At 40.8% G+C, this 24,767-nt stretch overlaps 1 protein-coding gene across 11 annotated transcripts in view; it reads right to left on the reverse strand.

Annotated features, from left to right (window-relative positions):
* ZMIZ1 (zinc finger MIZ-type containing 1) overlaps positions 1-24,767 on the reverse strand; it is a 360,677-nt gene that overhangs the window by 82,039 nt on the left and 253,871 nt on the right. The window contains exon 1 of one of the 11 annotated variants that reach the window (XM_074874533.1): positions 12,867-13,019. The exons of 9 other annotated variants lie outside the window; for them this stretch is intronic. The gene's annotated coding sequence lies outside the window, so the exon portion shown is untranslated. Of the gene's footprint in view, positions 1-12,275; positions 12,395-12,866; positions 13,020-24,767 lie in introns of those variants that run through there. One more of the 11 variants, XM_074874534.1, reaches the window with a different exon arrangement.

The following is a 24,767-nucleotide window of genomic DNA, read 5'->3' on the forward strand; positions in this document are numbered from 1 at the left end:
AGCAGTCTTTAATGACATTTCCATGCTCACACAAGTTTTATGTGTAGATCTCACTTCAGGTGATCTCATCCTCACTCCACAAAACTCCTTATCATAGCTTAATGCCTTTCTTCCAGGTTTCAGAGAAATCACTGAAACCAGGTAACAAACTATCTTCCAAAAGGTGCATGCCTTTCCCATCATGTAAAACTGAAGTTCAGTGGAGAGTAAGTAAATTTTCACAGCTCAGATTACCAAAAAAAGCATATGCAGCTCTGTGGGAAAATGTGAACGGGTTGTACAAGGTAGGCAGAAGTTACCAGTCTGATGGCTAATTTATAGCAGCTGAAGTTTAACTTAAATTTAAAATGTCAGCAATTCCACAATTGCCAGAGAATTGTTGGTTTGGTAACCTTTTCTTCTCCTCTCTCTTTTTTCTCTTTTCTCCCACTTACTTACAGTACTGTCAAACCAGAACACAGGCCTTTTCTATTTCCTACACAGGTAGAGCTATCTTCCATCTTTTAAGGGAGAAATTACAATAATTGGAGGAAATCTGATTATGGATTATTTTGCTGCTTGAGTCAATACTGGTATATGTAGATATTACTACTCATGCAGTATGTAACACAATCTTCAATCTTTAGTGTAATTAGGAAGAAAAAGGGGAGTTAAGGACAGGCCAAAAATATCTTAATTGTCAATGAAATCTGCAGCAGAAGCTTCTGGAGAGAGCCACTTAGATTATTTTTTTTTTTTCCCCCTAGGGTCCTTGATTGATGCAAAACTGATCTCAAAACAGATTAGACAAACAATGAAAATACATATGGGAAAACTCAACTGTAGACTCCTGTTTTAGATGGTGACAACTGGTAAAAAATTTAGAAATGTCTTAGTCTGTTAACAATCTAAAGTCCTCTGATGAAGGCTTTGAAAAATTTGCCAAATACTGAGGGAAACTGTACAATATCTTGAAATGGCATAAATTAGAAGGGTGGCTGATGGTGATTCCACTGATAGAAAACCAAGCACCACAATTAGCCTTCAGTTTAAGGTAACAAGCACTATTTAAAGTGAGATTTTTGAAAAATTATCAGCTGTTTGACATGCTTTGTGAAGATCAACAAATACAGACACATTAGAGTGTAAAGACAATGAATAATAAATATTACTTTCACACTAAGACATTAACTTTCATATTGCAGTCAGACAGACATTTTGACAGTCAGGGTACTGCACAAATGCAGGCACAGAAGCAAAACGTGCGGCAATGTTAGGGGAAAGTGCCATTACATATTGGACACAGTTGAAAGCAGTCAGAATTGAGCTGCAGAGGAAATAGTCAGGCTACTACCTAGGACTCCACTAAAACAAAGAGATGTTTAACTTGCATACAGTATTATTTTATGATCAGGCTCTGCCTCATTCAAATAAATTCCCTCATTTCAATCTGCTTTGGGTCACCCTGACACCTTTTGCAATTTGTACATCCTTAAACTGATTAAATGACTAGAAAAACAAATGCGTATTTCAAATAAAGTATCCATCACCCGGTATTTTGGATGACTTAGGCAAACTCAGTGTTAGGCACATGTGCTCTGGCTCAGGAGAGATACTTATAATTGAGAAGTAGGAAGCTCAAAGTAAACATACTGGTTACAGAAGCCATCACAACTGAGAATCAACACTGAGGATTAAATAACCTCAGCATTAGCAGAGGTCCTGTTTTCCAGTGATCTGCATCAGCTTTGCTTGACTTGACACTAAGAAGAATGCTGCAGAGAATCAGGACCGATGAATCTGGCCACTGTGGAAAGCTGCTTGCCTGACTGCTAAACTGCTTCTTCCTTGCTGTTTAATAAAAACCTATTAAAAAGTAGGTATCTGAGGTCTTTGTCATCCACCTAAATAAACAACAGTGAGTACTGAAAAGAGACATTCATTGCTCCCCATTTTTTCCAAGCTGTTATGTCTTTGCCATGAAAGCAGAAATAACAACAGTTCAGGTACTTCCTCTCAAGACAGCTATACAACCTTTAAAACATCCATTTCCCAGGAGCCAGAAAAAATCCTGAATTTTCACCAACGCACAGCTGCTGCCTGGGAGGGGTCCTCTCCTGTCCCTTCACTAAGCAATTAATTCTAATCTACTTTGAACCGTTATAAAATGCTGTGGACAATTTTATTCAAAAAGAAAACTGTTGATGACATGTCTGTCACTTGTATCCCAAGACAAGCACAGAAAACAGTGTAATGTCTGTCTTGCTACCACAAGCTCATAATTTTTGCATCTGCTAGAAACAGCTGATGAGATCATTCACTAGACTGTCATGAAGTAAAAATATTAGCCGTCAATATACTCAAGCTCTTGGATCAGAAGGGACAGCCAATCTCATGACACTCTCCAGGACTGCCTGATGACTGATTTTATTCCTATATCTCCACCTCTTCTTGCTTAGTGCAGTGGGGGCCCTGGGAGATTCTTGAGATTTGTACACCAAAGTAAAGAGCAGTACACCTATAACTGTAGCAGGGTCAGGATTTTGAAGCATTCCAGCTCAGGATTTACTATTGAGTGCAATTGTTCTAAAAAATAAAACAGGAATTAATTTTCCTGGAGGATGGGTATTTGTCTCAGAGGCCAATTTGTTGCAGCATCCATCCCAATTAATGTCATGTCAAACAACCCAAACTTTTTTTTTTCCCAATTATTTTAATTTATGGAACTAATGCCTACACAAGTTGAGTAGCAGGAACCACATTTTCTTTTACCTTGCTTGATTGTGCTATATGAGAACAATGGAAATGTAAAAAAATCTCTGTAATAGAAGGTCTTTTCCTTGCAAATGAAATGGCTGCAGTGCACTTCCCTCTATCGCTTATGTATAATGTCTCAAACAAGACATATTTTCGAACAGCAGCATTTTATTAGCTTTATTCTCTTTCCTCACCTTGCATCAACCTGCTGGTGGTAAGAAACTGAGTCAGCATGGCACTACTTCAGAAGCCAAAGTCAGATCACCCTTTAACTACAAAAAGCAGTATTAACAACTTGCAATAATTTGAAGCAAACAGCTCAGATGCAACAATCGGGAAACTGCTCTAAAGTGGGACTCAGGAAACAGGCTCAGATAAGGTGACTTGCCAAACTCAGCTAAAGGCTGTGCACGACATGGTCAAATCGCCTCCTCTACCGCATGTTTCAGTTTCTATTGGATATGACACATGTACTGTCTCTCAATTCAGAAACATTACAGAAACTCTCATGGTGTTAATGACCACCAGGCACTGTGTTATAACCACAGGGAGACCACCAAGGTGCTACAAAATTGCTTTCAGCATTTCCACAGGTAATTGAAAACTAACTAGCAAAAGGTAAATCATCTCACATCTCTAGTACTATCCTCTGCTCAGGATAAAACACAGAGGTGGTAAATATGAGTAACTGTGCAGTGTGTTACTTTCCTTCCCACACTCGCTCTGAAGAAGACATTTGTTTCCAGAGGTGTTGGTTCAGCACCTTCTGTGAGCACTACGTTGAGTCCAACCCCCCCGAGCAAGCCTGACATTCTCTCCTGACTTGTGTCAGCTGTCAGTGCACACTGACTGAATAATGCACATAATGAAGTGTCCCTATTCCCTTACGTAAGGGAACAAGTTCCCACTGCAATATCTGCAGAGCTTAATCTACAAGTGCAAGAGAGAAAGAAAAGAAGCCAAAAAATAAGACATCTGTAACAGAACTGAGAAGACTCCCCATAAAGATGCCAAGGAAACATATTTTTTTCTCCACCCTTTCCACCCTTCGAAAGTATTAACAGGAAGTAAAAACAAAACAAGCAAGAAAAAACACTTCAACCAGTTCAAATGTGTGTTCAAGTGGAGGTAAGAAACCACTTAAAGCTCTCACAGGATTATAAACCCCTTTGACAGGTCTGATAATTTTAAAGGCCTAATTCCATTACAGTATCTGGCAGCCTGCAAGGGCACATTTTACTAACCATAGGCCACCAGGTCATGATAGATGTTGACAGAAAACATTAAAGGTTAAGTAGATGTAAGACCATAAAACATTTCAAGATGCACAGTGCCAACAATGCTAACTAGCAATCATGGCACTGTTTGAGAGGAGAAAAAATAGTTTGGTCTTTCCACCAACTGCAATCCCAGGGAGCCCTAGCAGAATCAGGTGTCCAGGACGGCCAGCACTGGGCATGCTCACGTGACATGAAAATCCTCTTTGCAATATCAAAGTCCAAATTTCATATGTTACTTAAAATTCACCAAGTGCAAGATCGGATTAATTAAGGTTAGCAAAACATACCCACACAATAGATTTTTCACTAGTCCTCTTCAGCTGGAAAATACTGGCAGCTGCTGTGCGGCCAGTAGCCGCGGCAGTGCCACAGAGGAGCTGCAAGGCAGGACACATCCAGGCAGCTAAGGTCAGGCAACCTGCAATTGCCTCTGTGTAACAGTATAGCATTCTGACTTGGAAAAGCAGTACTCAGATCCTCATCGTGATAAGGATCTAAGCCAACAGTTAAAACAATTGAGCAAGACACAATAAATTTGTCTTAAATCCCCCGCAAAACTTATTCAAGAACGGTGGTGTAATCACTGCAGGTGGCAACCCGCACTTCAACTCTGCCTCAGTATTTATGCAACACATTTATGCAGTTGCAACTCCAACAATGTAATTTTGATTGCTCATTCCTTAAAGGTGTCAAGATACAAAGACAATGGCCATAATCACCGTTAACCTTATTCCAGTCATTATATATAAAACCTAATATTTCACATTCCAAACTATTTAATGGAAAGGAAGATATTGCACAGATCACTGTCTGTGTGTGTGGAAAAGGCTTGAAAGTTGCTCTGCATATTCTCTTCTATAAGGTACTATGAGAATAGTCACAAAAAAATCTTTAGGTTTTTTTCTTTTTTAAAAAGAACTCCTCTGAGTGACATCTATCTGGCTAATAAATTGCCAACACCACAAACAATTAAATTAAAAGCTGTTCAATATGTAAGGGGGAGGGAGTTGACTACTGACCAAATCTGACATACAAATAGCTTGCTAATTTGTCAGCAAGCCAAAATAAATGGAATGGGCTGGCCACAGGTGCAGGTAAATGCCTCAGAAATAGACATCAATAAATCATTTAGCTCTCTATAACATTTTAGATTACAGTCATTTAACAAGAAGGACATTTTTGTCTTTGCAACATGATTCGTGAGTGCTTTAAGTAAGCCATTTTAAGTCAACACTTAAGATGGGACTTTAAAACTTCCTTTTTCTGATCTCTTATACCCCACTCTTAACTTCGCAGAAATTATAAACTGTATCGTGTGTTCTGCTTATTGCAAAATACATAATCCAAGATTATGGGGTATTACACACTAATGATCAACTAACTCTCCAAGTCCAAATCTCTCTCTATGAGAGAATAAATCTCCCCTGATATTTTTTGTAGATGTAGAGACAAAGAAGAGGCTTGCTGAATGTCCAGCAAGCCAGAAAGCCAACTTCCTAGTCTCACTAAATGTAAAAATGTGTATGGAAGAGTGAAAACAGTGGGTCATCATGTATTAAACGTATTCCTTACAAGTAAAATCACTTGGGCCTCATAATTCTCGATCTCAAACACTTCTTCAAGAAGTCAGCCACTGGCTATCTCCTCTTTCTGCTCAAACACCATCTGCTGGGCCATTTTGCTGTGAAAACGATACAAGGAGCCACAAATAATAACAGACAGAAGCTTAACTGCATGTTCAAAAGAAGGTCATCCTCATATTCAAACCAGAAACACAAATACACAAGGCCCATCTATGCTTCTGTTTTTCAAAGAGCTTAAAAGTATATTCACAAGCCATAAAGTCATTTAGTAAAAAGATTAAAATCTCTTGTTTGTAATGGACTAAGATTACACGAATGTTTCTGGTTTTAACCTGATTCTAATGCGACTTTTGTCTAATGAAGCATGTTTCTTGACAGCCACAAATTACTTTAGATAGTCACTTTAAGGATCTTCCAGGTAAATCAGCCAATTAAGGAATTACAGTATTTCTACCCTGAGGAATAGTTAGAAAACATATATAGCCATTTGGAAAGCTGACTGGAACAGGACAATTTAACAGTGCCGGTCTATTTGCAAGAAGGCAACATGGTTTAGAAGTTTCTTCCAGACTAACCCCTCAATTGCCCTATTGCTAGAAAAACAGTAGGAATGTATATGGATGAAAAGATATGTAGGAACATGAACGACTGGTGCTTACTTCCAAAAATATGCCATTTTATTACACCTAGAATAGGAAGAGTTTTTACACACAACCAAACATGACTGCCAGGCACACTGTCAAACATGCATTATAAATCAGAGCTAACAGACAAATCTGGACAGAATCCCAGTTACAGCACCAAAGTTCACTAAGGTGTTACCAAATTTATCAAAAAACACAAAGGGTGTGACGCAACCCTGTGGCACATCTGTCTGAGCAGGAAGGCTGGAATTAAAACTATGGGCAGCAGCAAAACAAGAACGTTGAGAAGTACCCACAGTAGACCCCATGCGGTGGTTTAACCCCAGGCAGCAACCAAGCACCACCCAGCCGCTTGCTCATTCCTCCCCTCCTACTGGGATTAGGGACAGAATCGGAAGGGTAACAGTGAGAAAACTTGTGGGTTGTGATAAAGATAGTATAATAGGGAAAGCAAAAGCCACGCACGCAAGCAAAGCAAAACAAGGAATTCATTCACCATTTCCCACTGGCAGGCAGGGGTTCAGCCATCTCCAGGAAAGCCCGGCTCCATCACACATAACAGTGACTTGGGAAGACAAACGCCATTAACTCTGAATGTCCCCCTCTTTCTTCTTCTTCCCCCAGCTTTATCTGCTGAGCATGACACCATATGGTCTGGGATATCCCTGTGCTCAGCTGGTGTCAGCTGTCCTGGTTGTGTCCCCTCCCAGCTTCTTGTGCACCCTCAGCCTCCTCGCTGGTGGGCTGGGGTGAGAGGCAGGAAAGGCCTTGAGCTGTGTAAGCTCTGCTCAGCAGTAACTAAAACATCCCAGTGTTAATCAACAGTCTTCAGCACAAATTCAAAATATTGCCCCGTACCAGCTACTAGGAAGAAAATTAACTCCATCCCAGCCAAAACCAGCACACCCCATTAACAGAACCAGAGACCTACAAGCTGCTCAAGGCAGTCAAGTAACAGCCTGTGATCAACAGAAGCAAGTACTGCTGGCAGATCAAGCAGGATCAAGACTACATAAGCCACTGCAATCTGTATGAATAAGTAAATCATGACAGGCTCCTCTGAAAGCCATGGTGTTAGGGTGATGCTTAAAAAACTCAACTTTCTTAAACAGTTGGATAGTGTCAGTAGATAAGACAGTAAAAGCACTGTTAACACTCTTCTTTGAAGTCTGGCTAGAATATGGATAAGTACGTGGCAAAAAAATCTGCAATATTTTTTCTTTTCCTACTACTAATGCAGAAATAAGGTTGTCAATAAATTGTCAAATATATTAAACCAGTAAAACAAACAACAGGTCAGTAAAGCTGGTCAGCAGAGCTAGCTGAGTACTGAAAAGTCACATGATAGTCTCCTATTAGCTCACTCTGTTACCTTCTTGGGCTTGAAGTAAGAAAATATACCCAAAAATAAGTAAGGGAGTGATTTTATGAGCATCCCAGGTTGCCCTAGTTCTGCTTCTGCTGAAGCTCTACTTCCTTAATTTGTAACTAAGTTAGGTCAGAATGATTTTGAAAATCCAGTGCAAAAATAGTTTTAATGATAAGCATGTGAAAGAAGGAACCCATCCAGGTACTATAGCATTATATTCAAATAGCATTCTAACAGTCTTGTATTTACCAACAATTCTGGGTTTTTGTCTGCTTACAGGATGTCAAGACAGACAAGAGTCCAGCTTGCCTACCTCCTGAAATTTAAGGGATTTAAGAGGTGTAAGTGGAACTCAGGAGGTACAAAGAACACCAACTACTAATAAGAAAATTCAATTAAGAGGATTAGAAGTTGATAAACGTTAAAGGTTATTTGTCAAACTGGTGAGAGCTGTACTTCAGTTATAATAAGCAACAAGAATTAGAAGCTTCGCTGGGTGTCTGAACATTTTATTGGTACTAATAAAGACAACTGAGAACAAAATTAACTTTTTTTCCTGGAATAGGTAAAACTGCCATTGGTCACACTGGATTACTGTCAACAGAATGAGCCCCAGCAAGCTAAGAATCAGGATTAGTAACACACTCCAGAGAATGCAAGACATTGGAGAATGATCCAGGTCAAGAACTGGAGAAATGTGTAATATTTATTATAGGTAGGCTGAGTGGCAGCCTTCCACACTGCTGAAGTAACTACTGTCCCAGCGTCACTCATTTTGTAACTACACCTTGTCTTGATTTTAAGGAGAAAATTCTTTAGGGAACTTCCAATTAAAAATGGGGAAAATAACCTGTCTTGTGTTCTTTCTGGGCTTGTCTCTGTACTGAATCTTCAGTGGAAGAGCCTACGCGCATGCCAGACTGGCTGGCTGCTTTTTCATTGATGATGAACGGATATGCACTCTGCACCATGCCTTAAAAGCTATTACTGCTTTATCATGCATTGGTGTACCTCTGATAATTATTGAAACATCCGTTTCACTTGAAGGCTAGGTCATCCTTTTACATTCTAGTTTAAAAGGCTTTGTCAGTAACTTCAAATTGTTCCAATACTGAAGAAGTTGATTTTTAGTTACTTCTTGAACAACTGTTTTATATACCTAAACATCCTTTTGCTAAAGCATTTTAGAAGCAGGTATACCTGGTGGAACTTTTGTCCCTATCCTGCCGTTAGAAGAGTCAAGAGATATTAACACAATGTATTTTTTCCAGTGTGTTAACTTTTACCTCTTTCTATAAGGATCTGTTTGTTTTGGTCACTCCAAAGAAACGATCTGTAACTCCACACTACCGTGAAACAGATGCCACATCTAGTGTTTTTCACAGAACTTTCTGGTTTCTTCTGGAAAGGCAGTACAAGGAAAACCGCCCATAGCAAACTCTAGGAAATTCAGAGGACGGGCAGTGGGGTCATTTGTTACAGCAGTATTTTTAAAACCCCCAGGATACATCTATGCTGCACCATATGCTGTACCCTGCAAGGTATCGGAGGTAGTAAACCATCCACTCAGCCTGCGCTGCTATCCACATGGCCCAGCTAGGCTTCTGATACACAAATTAGATTGCCCAGCTCTAGGTTGGATAGCTCTGAACTACAATGCAGTAATAGCTGAGCAGCACAGGGAGGAAGCCACTTTTCACCACCTTTTTTTTCTTCTCCTTGAGCAAAAGGAAAGCAGCTTTCTGTCCAGCTGCTTACGAGCAGTTTCATGACAGTCTGTTAACAGCAGCTTCTTCTGCTTGTTCCACCCAAGACAAAACAGAAGTTCCACTTGCAAGAGCAGCCTCAGAGGAAGGTATTTCCTGTGGCAGTCTCTGTTCTCAAACTGAAAGGAACAAAACCAAAGAGCATCTTCATTGAGACCTCTGGAACATCATTTTAGCAATGTTCCACATGGTAAGGTCTTGGGTTTATTTGTGTTCCCCTGGCTAGCTCCTTCTCTGATTAGCTCTTTTGCCATTTAATATAATGTTCTGTCTTTTATTGTGAGAGAAAAAAAGAAATCACAATTGTAAAATCCCACAGAGTGAGTTTCCCGTTGGCTGCACTCTAGTAAGATTTTTCGCTGCTGTTGATCAGTAATATCCCTTTTGCTGGTGTCCTGGTCATGAGAAAGCAGCCTTGCGTTTTACATAGCCCCAGTGACAACTGAGGATGACATGGGAACTTCTGTGTCCTCGGCTAACGTTGTAACATAGAGAAACACTATTCTCTTGTCTTAGTTACACATCTTGTAACTGGGGGGTTTTGGGGGTTTAGATTGCTATATTAACCTTTACAGCAACAGAAGGCCTGTTTTGCTAGACCATTCTCTCTAAATTATCTCACTGTAATTAATACAGTACCTGTTACTACAACAACAAATTGTTTATTAATTGAGCCCAAAGTATCCTCTATTATTCTCTCATTGTTGGTTTGCACGCTCTTCTTCGCTTTGTAACCAACAGCTGGTCCCTGTGCACTACATGGAGACAAGCTTTCTCGGGTGTTCCTGGAGCAACCAGCATAAGGGTTCCAGGACTAAATGCTACTTTCAGCACAAGTAATACCTGTAAGAGTGTGTGTGTTTCACTAAGTATGAACACAGCAACATTGCTGCCAGGACCACTGAAACCCTGACGTGCACGGATTTGACATTTGCGCCCATTCTACTACAATCTGTCTAAGATTAAAGGTTTAAGACTAAGTTTCAAACCTCTCTTATGATCGTATTTTCAATTGCTACCATGACACTGTACCTTGCACATTCAGATGACTTCTTCACTAGTTTGCAGACATATTTCCCCAGAGATTTTCTGATGGCTCCTCTAGAAGGGTGTAAGTGGGGTGGGTGGGAATAAAATTAAGTGTTTTTTTACATCAAAATTTTAATCTTAAATTCAAAACTGAGCCTTTTGTAACACTGCTTAAACTCAAACTGAAGCATTACTGACCAAGTTCTTCTGAAGTAAATTTGCATAAAACCAAACACTTGCTTGCAAGTTCTACTGCACTTCAGCTGCCATCTTGATTTAAGTGCTAATCAAAAAGAGGAACAAAATCCTGCTAAGCGGATCGGTGACAGCACAGAGGAAACATGCTATTGCTTGACTGAGAGAAGCTTCTACTTTTATGCATGATTAGCTGCTGATAATTACTTTCTTTACCAATATAACTGTAATAAAGTTCTAACTTGAGGAAAAATTAAAGGAAATATTAGGCAACTTTGAGGAATTTTAGTTGGATCTTCATTTTACATACTTCCATTTCCAGGTAGTGTTTCAGCCATGCTAATTTTTTCATCCCAGACGAATGACCTGGTTAACTTAACTCGATTGAGACATGACTTCCTGAAAGAAACTGGTCTCCACAGTAACTTTTCTCTCCAAAATCTAGCAGATTTGCAGAACAAACATCATCATCTGTAGTTTTATGACCAAAGATAAGTTGTTGTCATAAACAGGGGTTCAAATTGGCCAGTTGACCCCATGTCTACAGAGAGCATTTATTTCATCAAAAGTTGACAGATACTAAGGGATTTTCAGCCAGATCTTATCATGGGCTCACCTGAGCTCAGGGGAAGTAGTTCGTATGACTGAAGTCAACACTTGTTTTGGCTTCAGTGGACACAGGATCACTGACACTACTTTAGGCAAAGTCTCTTTCACCTTACACAGGGATTTTACTGATCCAAGAGCTGCTATGTACAATAGCAAGTCTGTTCCCCCAACAAACCATGCTGTCAATGTCTGAGTTGCAAACACTGAAGCTGTATAGATTCCTTGCATTTCATTTTTACTGTACATTAATATATTTAATTTTATTCAGTTTTAAGTTAAAGCTATTATTTGCTTTAGTCTGTGTAACTAAACCAAAAAATAAACCAACATGCCAAGTTCCAGTCTGGCATCACTAGTTCAAAACTTTTTGAGAACTCCATAAATGATATGAAAATTAAACAATCTTTTTAGTTTTTACACCGGCAAAGAGATAAACAAGACACTTGTTAGTGCTCAACACAAGGGGAAAAAAACTTGTCAACCTGAATACCCGTGACTGCCATTGATACTAATACTTCTTCGGGATCTTCTTTGAAACCACTTGCCACAGATGTGAGTTCTGCATGGCAAGGTCTTTATAAAGAGAGCAGAAATGAAATGGTGGCAGCAGTATTGTCATTGCTGTTCGCAGAACAGCTCATCACGTTCTGACAGGGCCAGACAGGCTAAAGTTGGAGAAAATGCCACTGATAATTGCCGTTGCCTTTTGGCTTTATGATTGCAGATACAATAAGTAATATTCTTAAATTTAAACGGTTCACCCCCTAAAATAAAAATACGGTGAAGTCCAGCTAAATTAGCCAGCCGTGAATTCCCTTCTCGCCCCCCCGGCTCCGCTCCGGGGCAGCCCCTGCGCGGCATCCCCCCGCCGCGCCCCCCGCCCGCCGCACACCGCCTTACCCACAATGCACCCCCGCGCGGGCACACGCGCGCACACACACACACACGCGCGCACACACTCGCGCACATACTGCCAGGCAGGCTGACACACACACACACACACACACACAGAGACACAGGCGTTCCCACTTGCACACGTACGGCCCCCCCGCCCCCCAACTCACCCCCAAGTTACATGTCATTCAGGAAGGCCGGTCCGCCTCCGCGCCCCCTCCGCTGCCCGCCTGCCTCCCTCCGCGCCGGAGAGAGGCCACATATGTCTGCAAACACTTCTAGGCAGAAACCAGCCAGTGCAGAACAAAGACAGCCGGGGTTGCCTTCATCTCAGCACAAGGCAGCCAGTAGCTATTTCCAAGCTTGTTCGCTCTCCCCCCTCTGAGGGCACCCTGCTCTGTTTCTCCCTCTCTCTCTCCTCTTTGCCTGTCCAGCTACTGCACAACACACATCAATTATTCATTGCTTGTCTCCCGGTTTCCAGGCAAAACCAATCACAGATGGAGTCTTGCTAATGGGCTCATGCCGTACTTGCCAACAGGCTATTTGTGCTCAAGCTACAACCCTCTAGAGACAATAAAGAGAATCAGGTTAAGCTTTAAAACTTCACACGTACGCGAACAGACCTAAAACGGCAATATACATGTAAGCATCCCTGTGACATTGCTTAGGAGTACGTCTTCAGCATACAGCACGGCAGCAGGCTGCTTTAAATCTTCTGAAAGGGTTTTAAGAAAATCAAACACTCAGAAAAATCTCACCTCAGCTGCATGTTACTGATATTGATGGTTTTCTTTTCTGCCTCTAGTGATCCATTCTTGCTTTCCCATTACACCTCTCCCTCCTTCTCTCATACTCATGCACGCACGCACACGCGCGCGCACACACACACACACACACACACACGCACACACGCAGCCACTTTGCCAGAAGGAAGAGAGAGAAAGAGAGAGGAGGGAAAAAAAAACACCCAGGCAGCTCACATTTCAAACTTGCAAGGAGGGGTGGTGCTTAAAACGCTAGGACAAAGCCTCTGTCTCTGGCATCCAGCCAAAATACTAAAATAAATCCCCTCGATCAATTAATTGGAAGCAACACTTGTTCGAGTCCACATAACAGACCATTAAGGGCACCGGGGCTGAAAAGTCTTTAGATTTGGGAAATCTTACACACTTGTTTCCCCCCTACCCTGTTTGCTGAATGCTGTTGACTAAATCCATCAAACTAGTCATGCTAATTAGCGTCCAGAGCAGCCTCGGCGGCGGAGCAGCGCCCGGGGCGGGCGGCCCCCGCGGCCGGGAGTTTCCTTCCGGAGCGGCCGCCGCCCCGCGCCGGGCAGGAGGGGCCGGGCAGGAGAGGGGCCGGCGGGGCTCCGCCGGGCCGGGCCGGGCCCGAGGCGGCGGCCCTGGCTGCGGTCCGCCGGGCGAGCAGCCGGTAGCCACCGGCGCAGCGCTCCCGCTTGGCGGGGCGGGAGGCATCGCCCCTCCGCTGCGGGGGAAACTGAGGCACGCAGGAGGGGGTGGGCGCTGCCCGCTGCAGTCGCTGTCACCCGCGGGACAGCCTTGCTTGAGCTGTTGGCTTGGGAGTTTGGGTTTTGGTGTTTTTTGTTTGGTTTTTTTTGTTTGTGTTTTTTTTTTTTTTTTTTAAGAGTTCAAGCCCTTCACCTCCGCCGGCCGCCCACTGCTCTAGGCGCATCCCCCTTTCCCACGCCACTCCGAGTTCAGCGCTGCCCATCGAAGTTTTAAACAAGTTTCACGTATCAAACCATGGCACAACGCAGCCTTTGGTGGACAGCCCTTCAGCTGACAGTGTCACAGGATAAAAAAAAAAAAAAAAAAAACAACACCAAACAGGAAGCTACTGTGACAATTCTTTTCTCCCTCTCAGAGGGAAAACTGGCAGTTTAAGTTGTGGCCGGCCGAGCACCAGCCTTTTCCTGCCAGCCTCCTGCGGTGCGGAGCCACTTCCTTCCCCGGCACAACCTGCACAAAGGCACCTCCACCTCTTAAAGGCGCACCCGGCCCTTTAGCAGTGAGGCTAGCCTGCAGGTTCCAGCGAAAAACCAAACCAACAAAAAAGAAGGACTTAAAAAAAAATACGGGCTCTCCAGAAAAATTCGGTGAAAAAAATGGCCTCAGCTTTCCTTGCCATGCTTACAGTCACTTAACCACGGTTCGTAAACACCTTAGCAGAGAGAGTCTGCAACATGACAGATCGGAGCAGCAAACTATCACAGATATCAAAGAGCAGCTCTTCTCTGAAAAATGATTCCACAAAAAAGCATTGTCAGATTTCATGTTCATTTTTTTCCCAGGGAATCCACTTCAAACAAGTAAAAGGTGCGTGTGCTTTTTGCCTAACTTCCACTCCTGACTTACGAGCTCAAGGGCAGCCTGTCAGACAGGGTTATTGCTTTCTCAGCCATCAGACTAAGCAGTACTGCAAACCAAACCCTCCATAATACTTCTGCAATTTCAGAGATGCACAGGCCTGCCTGAAGGAATACTTCTTAACAACATGGCTGCTACAGGTGGTACAAAACACGGCGCTGGGCCAGTATCCACAGCAGATAGTCCGTAGAGCGCAGGCAAGCCTTCAGCTGGGTCCTCAGAGATCGAGGTGATCCCACCGGGCTGCTGGAACAAACACACACAAAATGCAGCTTCCACTGCAGGTGATCAAATCCGAGATTCAGTCACGCAAAAGAAAAGTACCACTGTTTTTATTTCCTTTCAGAGTGGACAGATGCTTTAAAGATCTGTAAGTTATACAGCTGTGCTGGCAGAATAGATAATAGCAAGCACGAGTTTTGGAGGACTGGCAAAGCAATAAGAGAAGTATGGCAAGAATCCCAAGCAAGGACCAAATTCCCTAACTGCACTGAGCTCAGACTTGGTGGATGTGAATGAAATTTATCATTGACCATAACTCTACATAAATTCTAGACAGACACAGAATGTACATTTTTGTGCTTGTTTCAGGTTTTACTGCATTTACAAATTTTTTTACACAGCTCATAAGCTATATCATGGTGTTATTTCATATTTCAGAAAAAAGCACAAAGCAACATGAAGAACGGATCAGGCAGTTGCAAGGTCCCAAATAGCGAGGCTGTCTTGTTCCTCATACAAGCCTCAATGAAATCTTATTTTTGGAGGGAAAAAAATGATTTTGTTATTTCTGTATAGAAAATTCATATTCCCCAGTATCCTTTGTTTTCCTAACTACCATCATAAGATTGCCTTTTTGCCCCCCTCTGCAATTAAATGCTCTTTCTAGTCTAGCAGCGTTTCTCTTTTAAGCTGCCTGTCTTTTCAGCGGAAGTGGTTTAGAGTAGACAAATCACTTATCTAAAAATTATGTACTTACTTCTCCTTTGACAAATCTTCAGCAGGTTTCTAATCCCACCCTGCCACTTGAAATATCACTTTCTGTGATGACATTTGAGTCACAGTTGTCAGAAGCATCAGGCTCTGTAGTTAAATGGATTAAATCACACTTCATAGCATGCAGTATTTTGAAAAAGGAGTGGTTTATCATTTGTAGAAATTAATCATAACAGTTTTTTCTCTAGGGCAAATTCCCAATCATTTTTAAAGATTACTATGTTTAAGTCCCACTGACAGCAGTATGTCAAATTACATCACAGCGAAGGTTATCTCAGGCAGTGATAACTATTAACGAGACTCACTGAAGACATCTACTACTGGGAGAAGCAGGTCTGTACTGGGAAGCACCTTTAACATGCAGGGGTGGGAGAGCAGACTCTTTGGCAGTGCTCTGTGTGGCTCTACTGAGGCCCCAGGGATCCCGCAGGGTGGTGGTGTGCCTGGCTGCTCGCACCCCTGCAGGGCCAGCCAGCCGCTCCCCCCCATAGGGAGGGGACACAGGGGGTCGGGACATCGTTCAGTCCTGCAGGGGGGAAAGAGGAGACGCTCATCTGGCCCACCTCTAGCTGATTAAGGCGAAGAGTTGAAATATTTTCAAGGAAGTCCCATTTACCTTGAAACAGCACTTGTCAGTTTACCGTTTGTTGTCAACGCCAAGCAATATTACTGATCAGAATCCTCCCAAATCTCAATCCTGCCAGTCACGCTTCGCACAGGAACAAATCACCACCAGCATCAACATGATGCTGCTCTTTGCTCTCTGCACCAAGACTCTCTCAAAGAGTGTATTTTTAAAAAGTCAGAAGAGTCCATCCTTAAGTCATAATGGTGCAACAGACCTGCATGCCCATGGAACACTGATTCTTACGGTGAACAAGATACTGATGTGGACAGATTTGTATGTTCAGATGCCTTTGACTGCTCAACATAAATGGCACGATGCTTATCTTCAACTAGTTCAAGTGAGGTGGCCTTTAGGTGTAATTTTTGCTTCTCTCCCTACTCACCCCTCTTTGGTGATATTGCAAAAATGAACCAAATACATGAACACCTGTAATAAAAACAGATCACCAAGACGAAAAGATGGAAAGGCTGCAGAGGGGCGGAGATCAAATCCCCCTTTTGGATGCTTCAGTATCAAGCAGACTGTACAAGGGAGGACATCATCATGTTCTACTGTAATTTCATTATGAGAGGTGTGCAGAGGAAAGAACAGAAAAGTTGTTCAGAGAAAGAAAATATAAGGGGTAAGGAAATTCTCTTCAAGTAGCTGTAATACCAGTTATTGCCCACTGAGTCATAATATAACCCTTTAGCAATGCAAATTTTCTATGACCAAAGATTTAAAGGTTTATCTTGGGGACCAATCTTTATTCATCAGAGTTTTGCTGCGCTGCTTAACACAGCAGGGTAGTTCCTTACAACATTTGTCTAGAGCAGGTTATTTGCCCAAGAATTAGTTCCCTGGATATGTATATATTGTACTATTGATTCAAAGGATTCAAAAAACTCTTTAGAAGGCTTACAATTACATAGTCGAAATACACAGAATACATGGATCAGTGGCCTTGTGGATTTTTCCTACTGTTTCACAGTAGGTTGAGTCAGCTGAAGCTGTTATAAATCACAGGGCTGCATCCCAGTCAGAAACCAACCATGTACTTGGAAAAAAATAAAAAAAAATAAAATCCTTTGACTCTGCATCAAGTGTCTTTCATGCATAACCCATTTTTCCAGAATCAAACCAACTCCATCCAGAGAGAGGTGTGAGAAGAAAACCCAGTGTAAAAAGCAAAGTAGAAAAGACTCTTTTATGTGGTTTAGTCCTGTCTTGTTTAAGTCAAGGATTACTACATTGCAGAGATTACTATGACTGAAGTACTTACCCTTCTGTCCCCTTCTTTGTCAAGCTTTATAAAACAAAGGTAGGAAAGTTACAAAATGTAACAACACAGCTTTTTCCTGTTGCCCATGACCACTGTTTGCATGTGCCCTTGGTAGCTAAATGCTTTGACAGTCCCTCTGATCCAGACTACACATCTGGAAGCACCAAATGCTGTTTTGGATGCACACAACAATTGGACTGAAACACTTAAAACCTTCTGAAAGAGAGTTACGCCCTGTTTAACTTCCAAGACCATGGAAATGCTCATGTTCTTTTTACCCCATCATGAAAAATTGTTCCTTCAAATCTATGCAGAGGCTTGGGATAGGCCTGTAGGCACCGCAATGAAAAACACATGTCAATTGCCCTACTCTTTGGTAAAGAAGGTCTACCTTAAATCCATCTAATAAAATGTAACATTGCAATTTTCTAATCTCTATTTCCTTCCTTCCTTCCTTCCTTCGATTAAATGTCTTTACCACATGCAGGAAAACAAAAAGATCTATAAAATTACAATGAAATATGGGGGGAAAATCCCCAGAATTACAGAGTGAAGCCACATTCATTATGTTCGTATCTTTGGTCCTCTTCACAGCTATATTTTTACAGAAAACTGAGAAGCAAAGGTAACCAAACCATGCAGAAATAAAAAATGAAGTACACTAAGGAAAAATCACATCTGTAATGTAGGATGACAGTCAGGAGAGAGGCTTTACAGAACTAAAAAAAAAAAAAAAAAAATCACTGTATAATGACAGCATCAGTTCAGAGTTGTCTCCGGGACTATTTCACCTGCAGCAGAGCTACTGCAGCTGCCTCTCTCACCCTGACTTGTCCATCAAGCAATTCTAAAGACAGGCAGAACATACCCCACCTGTGATTCTCTGCCCTTCTTTTACTGTATCTATTTTGCTACAAACACTAATAAATGTTTTAAAAACTGCTTTTTGTGACAGGGGAGCTTTATTGTTTTTCCAAATGTTAGAGATGTCTTAACTTCTAGATGCTTCCCTTCAAACTCCTTGGTAAATTGGAGCATGGCACAAAGGTCTTCACTGCTCATCTCCACTTTCAGAGTCTCTTTTGGCACCTGGGCTAGAGTTCATGACATCTCTTCTAGCAAATCAGACAGACATAGAAATTAACTGAAGCCCTTTCGATACTAAATCAAATTTTTCAGCACGATCAAGCGGATTTCTAGAACATCCATATTTTTCAGTAACTTTTGATTAAATATTTTATACCACATCTTGCAAACTGCCCAATTTTCCTCATCTAGTTTAGACATTTTTAGCCTGCTACCACTTTGGGGGAATGTCTGATCAGCTGTTTCTTTAGCCTTCAAACTAATCTTTTAGCGTTCATATGGTTCTACAAAGGACTAAAAACTTTGTTATACATGAAGCAAGACTTTCAAATGCAATGAGGACTTTCTAAGAAAGTTTTACTATGCACTTTAATAAAATTTTTTTTGCTGCTTTTTGAGATGCTCAAGATTGCTCTCAGTCAAAATATTTGTTTTTATCGAACACGTAGCTATTGGTAGCTGAAGCCCCACCTCTGGCAGGCTGTAGGTTAATTACAGCTAAGCTTCCTCTCTTCCTGCTTAACTGTTGAAGGGGATAAGGAGGCAGCTCTGAAGACAGCAACCTAATCAAGTCTCACTGAAAGAAGGCAGAGAACTATCAAAACAGCAGCTTGTGAGGCTGTGTAGGACTAAAGGGATGAGAAAGAGAAATGAAACTGAAGCTTGGAAAGTCCTGCTAGGGCTCCTGGGCTTTTCTTGGCATTGTAAACCAGTTTGTGCTGTTTTGCCTGTTAACATTATTTTTCAGAAATATAAATTGTATGAATATTCCTCATTAAGATCTCAAAAGAATAATCCCTCCATGAAAATACCCAATGCCAGTAACTATTTTCATTTATTTTTTCCTTCTAGGTCACACATGCATCTCCAGTTGACAGTTCTTACTCCAGCCCTGTCCTCGGAAGCAGTGCTGTCAGCAGGGCTGCTCGGGCTTTCTGAGGAGCGGCTCAATTTGAGTCATCCTCCCCTCTGCATAATCCTGTTGGCCCCATTTTACTGAGTGTCCCTAATCCAAAAATGGGCTTGAGAGGAAATCTAGGCTATTTGCTTGTATCCTTTTTTTATTATTACTTTTTTAAAATCAATCCACGAAAATATGGAAGGTATCAGTAGTGAGAAGGAATATGTGACACAAACATCCTGAGTGGGAAATAAATGGAATAAGAAAAGATGTAAAGAGAAGATATGTCCTTCATTAGCCACAGTTTTTACACCCTGTACATGGGAAAGTTAATGACAGAACCCTTTTTCTGTGTTGAGTGAACTGTGAGAGCATTCAAATGAGAAAGTTGAGATGCAGTGTATTTTTCGTAATTAAAAAAAAATAAAATCTATGAAAACAACACTGAATGTCACTTTATCCAAGACAACTGTAGAGTCTAGAAAACCATCAAAAGTTCACAAAGATTTTTAAGGATGCCATATCTAACATATGAGAGGTTAAATAAATAAACAAATAGATAAAATCCAAAGTTACAAATTAAAAGGAAAGTTACAAATTGGCACCACTGTCTTGGAAAGCTTCCATTCTGGAATACAGAGACATTCATCCTTTGGAGGCCAGCTCATGCTTCTAGCTTTGTATTTAAACAAATCCATGTACCATCATCATACACTTTTTCTATCAATCTGCCAGAAAGCCATACAGAGTTATTTTTAGCAAACTGTGAGATAAAGTACAGTTTAGCTTGCAAAGTAGCCTAATAAGGCAAAATGTTCTTGGTGAAGACCAAATGCAGTCACTGTCATACCCCGTACACTAATCAATCTCTAAGAGCGTCCCTTAATTTTCCCCACTTGCTGTGAAGGATTTACTGCATTAGCGACAACAAGAAAGAACGAGAGGGATCTTTATCGTTTTGTCTGTTTTGGTAATCAAATATACGGTGATTGCAGAAGAAAGGAAATGGTCTGAAAAGAAGGTGGGTTTGCTCAGATTCACCAAGGAAACATTTTGGTAGACAATCATTTTAAGAGAAACAACAGGTTGACAGCAGTTTTTGCTTTCAGAAACAGGCAAACTCTGGTCTCAGTCACCTCCAAATACTTCGGGCTTCATGCTTTTTCAGTGCCATGTTTCCTTCCACCATGTTGACAGTGGAACAAAGCTTTGAAGTGCATATAAAGGACTCTCAGGGAGTATATGTATGCTTTAATATTAGCAAGGATCTTCTTAAAACTAAAAATGTTCCAAAATCCACTAGATGACTTAGAATCTGAGAAAAATATTTATTTTGACATGTTGCGGGGGGGGGGGGGGGGGGGGGAACATAATTCTGTAACAATTTATGAGAACAAGATTAAAACCAGCAATTAACACAGACTTCTATCTTTAGTAATTATTCATATACCTGTTTAGCTGATTATAAGTAGTAGCTCCAGGCTGTCTGCCTGCATTGCTAGGACACAGACAGCAACCTTTGCTAAATTGACTCCACTGGCTATGCTCATGCTGCAAGAGCTGTTTTCAAGGACAGATGTACAATGTTATATGGGTAAAGAGATGAGCAAATTAAAGATGGGTATTCTGTCAGGAAAAGGACTGAAGAACTTGTGTCAGCATTTCCCTACATTAACAGAGCCTCAGATTTTTAACCCTTTATCACCTATTACTTAGATTTAAGAAGCACCTTCCTTATATAGATAGCACAATTGTGTCTTCTCAAATAAAATCATGAAAATGCAATAGCTCAGAACAAAATACAAGGGCGTGCACTATAGATAACCATATGTCTATATATAGATATGGAGGAATTCACAAAGAGCTTTTAATCCTTCTTAAACTCATTTTAAAGCATCATAGCCTGTAGGTTAAAGAAGCTGAGAACAGTAGAACATGAGTTACCAAACATATTATTGCCACACAACACAAAAGCCTCCCTCAATTTGAGATCATCAATAAACATCCAGCACATTCCTACCAAAAAGCTACACTCACATTTGGGATTTTTCTTTTTACCATCTTAATTCTGCATATTTCTGTTTAAAGCAGCACATGTATTTCTTTAAAGGATGTTGAAAGTCTTTTAGACCTACTCTGCTCTGAGAAATATTTAGCAGTACAACCATAGAAGAGAGCTACGCTGGCAGCTCCTACCCAAGCATAGACACAGTTCATACTGGCAAGAGGATATGTCTTACATTGCCTTTATTGGCTCCTCATTGAAATTAAGTTTACAATCAAGGGATTATGTGATCTCACTAAAAGAGGGCTTCTGGCATGTATATAAACACATCTTATTTTATTAGAGGACTTCCAGCATAAATCTAGTTTACTTTGATACTAAGAGCAAGTCTACACCTTGCAATGATGTGAACTACAAAGAGTCAGGAGCCGTTGATACGCTCCTGTGCAGCAAGCCTGTCCTGTACTTTGACATCGACTTCAGTCCCCAAAGCCATACAGGACACTATTATCATACCCAGGGACTGTAAACCCTTCTTCTTGGCAGGGATAATTAGCTTGGGAACCTCGCTATTGACTACCCCGTTTCTGAATCCAGAGCTAGGTTTGTTGCCACAGTCTCAGGGTCTACTGCACTGTGCTGTATCTCTACTGAACTACTTTCCTTCCCTTCAGAAGCTCCTCTCAGTAAAAGTTTCTTTTTGATTGAGAAGAATCACCAATTGTCACATGGGACCTGCTCCTTTTCATATAAAAGCAAAATTAAAGAGGTTTTTCAGAACTTCACTCTGGACATCTTTCCAGGAAACTGACTATAATCGAAAATAGCCCTTAATTCTCAGTGCAGTGATCACACAAAAGAACGGTGTATTTCCAACAACTATACCTATTACAAAATTTCCAATAACTAGGCAATGCAGGAGACAAAATTATAAGGTAACATATTATCAATGTTTTCTCTGAAATGAAATAATGTTTAATATGACTACTGAAAATCACCCCCACTCCCTGATGTGATTAAAAAATGCCATAGACAGCCATAAGAAATCTAACAAAAGGAACAATCCTACACAGGAAATTTGACAAAAGACCTAAGAAGCTTCTATTCTTTAATGTAGTGAATTTCTGCATTCATGACACAGCAAAGAAGCTTATTAGGGGCTTTAACCTCCACCCTTGTCCCCAAAACACACTTTTCCTATAACTGGAATCAGAGAAATACTAAAGTTCACACTTCAAGATTTTTTAATAACTTCATCCATCTGTTAAATAATTTACATTCTGTTAGAATATGCAGCAATAGTATAGCTATGAAAATATATATTTCCATAACCTGGAAACTATCCATCAGTATTTAACACCATTTCTTACTTCTCTCTGCAACATTGCATGGATAGTTTCACAAAGGTAGTGCTTTAATGATGTGCAGGCACCAAAAAGGAATCTTGTCTATAAGAGACACTTTGAAATAGCTTGATCAAGTCAAGAATCTTTCTACTTCCACTATGAGTGACAGGAACTGCCCTCTTTTTAATCGGTATGCATCAGATTAATCTTTCTGTCCACTATATACAACACATTACCTTGGTGGGCTGATTGTCCACAGCCAAAACATTGAACACTGAGAATTGAACAGTTAAAGACAAAAGCTTTAGGGTGAAAGGTCTGATGGTGACCTATTTTTAATGAAGCTTCAGAGTAAAAACAGAAGAATTTTGCATGTTCCCTCAAGCTGTAAATGTGGTTTTGCTTTTTGTTTCATATTTAAATCCACTGGAAAGTAAACATTAGAGCTGAACATATTCTTTGGAAGCTTAACCAGACAACCACATTTTTAATCATTTAATTTCTTAAAGTACTTTAACAACATGCACTGAAGCATCTCCCCTTTAACTACAAAAGCTGAAGTGAAAGTTCAGGTGTAGTGAGTGACTTAAATGAGAAAGTACAACCTGGAGAAGACACTCAAAAGAGATTAAAATTTTGGATACTTCAACTTGAGAAAGTATAATTGGGTCTGATTTTCTAAAAGTACTAAATCTCCTGCAGCTAGAACTTAAACATCTTCAACATATGTCCAGTTGAGCATCCAAGAACTGAGCTACCACAGGTCATTAATCTGATTTGGGAATTGTGGCCTGTATCACCACAGCTCTTAACTTTTAACCAAACAGTCACTGTCAGCTCTCCAAACTAGTTACTGACTACAGCACCTTTATCATCAACATTTTAAATTAAGTAGTGCTGGCAGGTTATTTAAATGAAGCTTAATACACGTTAGTGTTACTCTGCAGGCCAGTTATCTTGGCCTGGAGGACTGCTGCCTGGAAAACACTGTGCAGTCTTTAAAATGACTCACGCCAAAATCTTTCTTAAAAAGATGTAATATACTTTCATACCTGCAAAGAAAAATTAGTAGATTCAAAGCAAATTGCTTTTACCAGAGGTAGAAGAAATAAAGTTACAAAAATTTTCTTTTTACTTTGGGAAAGGTTATTTACAGAAATAAACAACAATGGAAAAAATAATTTGTCTGATGCTTAAAGATAGTTTCTGTGATGAGGGATCAGAGATACTAAACCTTCAGGAGGCAGGTACTTCCAAAAAGAAAAGACATCCTATAGCACCTCAGATCTCATCAAAACCATTTCTGTTTTCTCATGCATAGGATGTCCTCTCCAAACGGCCTTTCTCTGGCTTTGAATCACTATTACCTTCTCTGAAGACATTCTTCTGGGTGAAGGCCTATAATTTTAATATTTATAGCACCAAAAGAATTAGGGTTTATATTCTAGTACTATCTTCACTCTAATCTGCCATCTCTTTCTGGGATTTAATGGTAGCTCTTATCTCTGCTGGAGTGAGGTTCAGCAAACTACGTCTCCTGACTTCTATCAGATCAGAAGGGTCTGACATAAACTCCTGTATCAAAAATCACAGAAGGGGAAATGGAAGCCAGCTTTACAAAACTGGAACAGCAAAGTTAATGAGTACCCTTCAATACTGCTCCTCAACAGCTGCATCATTTAGGAGAGAGAAATGGCTGCTTCAGCAAGCGGAGAAGACTTATGTCTTCTAATGCTCTTGGACATCTTCTCACGCTTCTGGGAGTATGGGGGAGAAAGATAGAAGGAAACAGAAATTTGGTTCCTCAATTATTTTTTACATCGGTGGAAAAGGAAGGATGGGAGAGAGAGAATCCTGGTTTCTCAGTAACACTCAATATATCACCTCTGTGCTCCTAGTCCCATGCCAGACACATGCCACTGACTGCAAACCATCTCCTGGTACACTATAAGCACACTATTTCAAGTCCACAGTACAATTTTCTTTTTTCACATGAGGAGAACAGACTTCTTCTTGGGTTCTCCATGAAAGCACCAAGGATTTACTTCG

The sequence above is a fragment of the Strix uralensis genome, chromosome 7 (assembly GCF_047716275.1).
Source record: "Strix uralensis isolate ZFMK-TIS-50842 chromosome 7, bStrUra1, whole genome shotgun sequence".
Lineage (NCBI taxonomy): Eukaryota > Metazoa > Chordata > Aves > Strigiformes > Strigidae > Strix > Strix uralensis.